Source organism: Benincasa hispida, chromosome 10 (assembly GCF_009727055.1).
Source record: "Benincasa hispida cultivar B227 chromosome 10, ASM972705v1, whole genome shotgun sequence".
Taxonomy (NCBI): Eukaryota; Viridiplantae; Streptophyta; class Magnoliopsida; order Cucurbitales; family Cucurbitaceae; genus Benincasa; species Benincasa hispida.
Window position 1 is genome coordinate 19,844,315 of NC_052358.1, and position 4,874 is coordinate 19,849,188.

A 4,874-nucleotide genomic window follows, 5' to 3' on the forward strand; every position below is an offset into this window, starting at 1 on the left:
GTCTGGTTTGATAACTATTTAGTTTTTGATTTTTTGTTTATGAAAATTAAGCTTATAGATACTATTTTTACCTTTAAATTTCTTCATTTATTATCTACTAGTTAAAAAATCAAATTTGAAAACTAAAAAAAAAAAAAAAAAAAAAAATAGCTTTTAAACATTTGTTTTTGTTGTGAAATTTAGTTAAGCATTCACCATTGTATTCAAGAAATGTGTAAATCATGGTAAGAATAAGAGAAATAGTTGTAATTAAAAATAACAAACAAGATGAAATAGTTACCAGATGTGATCCTAGGTTTCATTTGTTATCATTTTGTTTTCATTTATTTTTTTGAAATTTATGCTTGTGGTAAAACAAAAAATATTTTGAATTTATTTTTTCTTTCCAAAAATTGTTTGTTTTTTAAACAATAGTGAGAAGTGAATAATTAAACAAAAAAATTTATGGAAGTGATGTTTCAAAGCTTAATTTACAAAATCTATAAATCAATAACTATGATCTAGGTAGTTTTTTTTTTTTTTTTTTTTTTTTTATAATTATTTTTTTAAATATTTTTTATAATATTTTATATCTTTTTTGAGTAAAAAAGTTGAATTTTTAGTTAAATTTTAAAAAGAAAAGAATTTTTTTTTTTAAGTTTTCAAAATTTGGCAAAATAATGGTAAAAAGTATATGACAAATTAAGAAATTTAGAAGTGAAAATGATATTTATAGGCTTAATTTTCAAAAAATCAAAATTTAGATAAGTATCAAACCTATCCTTTATTCTTTTTGGTCAAAGTCAAGTTTTAATGACTAACTGAGCTAGCTTTGGTTTGGTTAGTGAATTATTGTACTTTTTGTGAGTTGTTATTTTATATCTTTTTGAAATTTTTGAGGATCCTAAATTGTAATACCAATTAATATTTCATAAAATTGTTAATTCACAAGATCTTTACTCCCTTGACTCACCAATTGGGTTAACTTTCTCTTAAAGTATACTACAGCTTGAATGAATAACCTATTAGTTTATCGTCTTTTAAAACAAAAACTTATCATGGAATCAAATTCACTCAATAGTTTACTTTTATTTTTTAATATTTGAAAACTAATTTCTCTATCCTCCACCCACATGATATCATCTCACTTCAAAATTACCTCTTAATATATATATATATACACACACACACAAAAAATCTCCTTTCTCCAACTTCACATGGATCTTTATACTAAAGTAGGTTGTCCCAATAAAACCAAAACAAAATGGGTTGCTATCAAAAATATTTCATAAGATATCATTGATGTCATATGTCATTCTCGGATCATCCAATTCTATTATTCTAATTTCAAATAATTGATTTCTCAGTATATTTCCATTTGAAAAGTCTAGATCATCTAAGCCATGGGTTCATAATTCAACTCTTTTTCTCTCTCACTTAAATTAATACTACAAAATTTTAGATTCATTGAATTGGTAAAGGGCTGCTAACCAATTTTGGATCGTCACCTCACATGGAAGTTAGCCGCCATTGTCATTCCCCATAAATTATTGCAAAAATATGAATTCTTAAATCTTAAAATAACAATATTAGTATTTAAATCTTAAATTAATGTTCTCTTTTCCAGAGAAACTTTAAAAAATGAGAAAAAAAAAAAAAAGGATAAAGACAAACAACAAGTGGGAATCATAATGTGGGTCTGAAATTACACGTACGCCAACAAGATATTGTTTATGTTTCAATGTTTGGTGCCCCAACAACAAATGTTAAACATTTAAAAAAAAAAAAACTAAGGATCAAAATTTAAGAAATAGCTATGGAAATAAGTTTTGTTATTTGAGGAATAGATTTGGCAATCGAATCTTAGGAAATTTCACTGCTGTTTCTTCTTTCTAGAAGAAAAGATGGATAAAATATCTTAACTAGCCGCCCCTTATTCAAAACTCAAAAATCTGAATACTTTGCTTAAATATTGTACTTCACAATATCTTATGTTGTAGTTTGACTAATGACCTTACCTTTTGCTACAATATGTTCACTCATAATGTTCAAAGGTAATTTAAAGCTCGTCCATTGATGCAAATTCAAAATTTGTCTACTTTCTTACTAATTATTTTCAAATTCTTTCTCATACACTTAATGGTGTAAAATTTCACTAACTATATTATCCGATTCTCCAAAAGATCGTGGTAATGACAATTGGAGAGGAAGAAGGAAAAGAAAAAGTAAAAAAGAGAAGAAAAGAAGAAGTGAAAGTCAAATAAGCTAAAAAACTATTTAAGACTAATTTTCAAAACTTGAAAAATTAAGGAAACATTTGATAAACATTTCACACTTTTTTTTTTAGTTTTTAAAAGTTATGACTATTATTTCTAAATTTACTTTCTATAAATGTTTTAAAAAATCAAGTTAAGTTTTGATTAAAAAAATAGTTTTAAAAAAGTATTTTTTGTTTTTAAAATTTGGTTAAGAATTCAACTTTTTTTAATCAATAAGATGAAAATCATTGTAAAAAATAGAGGAAATATATTTAATTTTTAAAAAACTAAATAGTTATTAAATCGATATAAACCGTTCTCTTTGAGAGCTCAAGAAAATTAATACCAAATCTAACTCTCAATGACCATCTTGCCATAAAAGTAATTTTAAGAGTTTAAAGCTAAATATCAAGACTATTTATCATCATCAACCACTGACATAAGTTTGAAATGAAATGACTTTTGGAAAGGCTAAAAACATTTACAATTCAATATACTACATTCTTTAAACTTTTAGGTGACTTTGAAAATTAAATATAAAAAAACATTTACCATACTTTTGAAGAGCAATAAAGTATTTAAATAGTTTTAAATCATCGATTGACGTAAAAATTCTAACAATTAAAAATGAATATTAAATAAGGGAGAAAATAATATTACACGTTTGAACATAAGACCTCTTAAATCAACCTGTTCTGATATCATCTTAAATCACCGATTAACAAAAAAGTTTAAACTGATGGATGAAAGTAAATTTAATTTAATATCTAGTCATCAGAACCATGGTAAAAGGTGAGTTTTTTTTTTTCAATTGTTGAAATCAGAAATAATTTTGAAAGAACTTTAAATGCACTTATAGTAATGAGAGATGATCTAGATTTATATTTTAGACCTTAGAATGTAGGAAGAGTTAGTCTATATTATGTAGACCACATTTTTTTAAAAAAATAATTAATATTTGTTTTGTGGGATCAAAGTGTATTGAATATATTATTAGTAGTTTAATATCTAAAGTTTCTCAAAGTATTTATTGTTATGAATATGATAGGCTTCAACCTTAACTTTTATAATAATATTGTTTTAATGTTGGAGCCGAGAGAGTAAAGATCGACAACCTGGTACAACATAAATTATTCTCACTTTCGCAGTTCTGACCATATTTTTCTTTTAAAGAAAAAAAACATTTATTAAATTATAAATTTAGTTCCTATTATTTAATCCTAAAATTTAAAAAGTGTCTAATACTATAAAATTTCATCTTCGTGTCTATTTACATGTTAGATCTCTAAAATTATAAATATGTCTTATAAGTTTTTAAACTTTCACTTTTGTAACCCGTATCTCGAGGTTTAAATTCATTTCACGAAGTTGTAATGGGTAATTAAATTGAAGGTTTAGGTTCTATTATGCATAAATTCAACTTTATATTTAATATATAGTAATGGAAGATTAAAGATTCTGAATATATAAAAATTTATTAGACACAAAATTGAAAGTTTAAAGACCATTTAGACATAATTTAAAATTAAAAGTTCATAAATCTATCACACTTTTTAATTTTTTTTAAGTTCAAGGATCTTTTAGACATAAATTGGAAGGTTAATTAAACTTCAATTAAATCTTTTTCTTTTATTGAAAAATTTCTTACTATTTCATTAACAAATAAAAATATTTTTCTTTTACAAATTTACATATTTCTTTACTTCGTACCTAAATGGATAAGAAAAATTTAAACCTAAGAGTATAATTCACACATGCTAATTACAGTTGATTTTGGTTTACCAAATCTGCTAATTTGATTACATGCTTCCGCCAAAAAGTTTCCTAAATACTTCTATTTTTAATATGTTTCACCTACTTTAATTACCCTTTTTTTAGTGAGAGAGAATGGATCTAAAGAAAATAACTAACTTTTTTTTTTTTTTTTTTTTTAAAAAAAAAGCCTCTTATCATTCAATATTACATACTGCCATATTAGATACCTCTTCCACTCAAATGTCCACATCATTTACTAGGAAAGCATTATTGGGTTAGCTCATTTTAGATTATTATCATATTTTTGTTTGTTTATTTATTTTTATTAAAAATTATTAAAATTATTAGGGTATTAACTTATAATTATATTGATTTAAACCGATACCCTCATCCATATTTTGTTCCATGGTATCATATAAAATTTATAATATGAATCAATTAAATTCTTAAATTTTCATAAATTAATCTATTTAGACTTTTTACTACGATTATCTTTGAAAATCATATATGCGTTCATTTTCAAACATATATAGACTTTTTTCAAATATTGATTTATAAAATAGATTACCATTAGAGTAGATGTATAGATGATTCTAAAATAAAACTATGACAAAGAGTCTTAAATTGATTCATTTATAAGAGTTTAGGAGTTTGATATATATGATTTTAAGTTTCAAGATTTTTCCAAATGGACCGTAAAAAAGGGTGTAAATCGGTACACTTATAAAAATTTAGAATTTAAATTAATACAATTATTAATTTAAGATTTAGATTGATATAATCTCTAGATTTAAGGATATAAATGGATATTTTTCCATATTATAAAAACAAAAAGTTAGTTTTTTTTTTTTTTTAGAGGGTGGTTGTCCTGATGTGTTGACT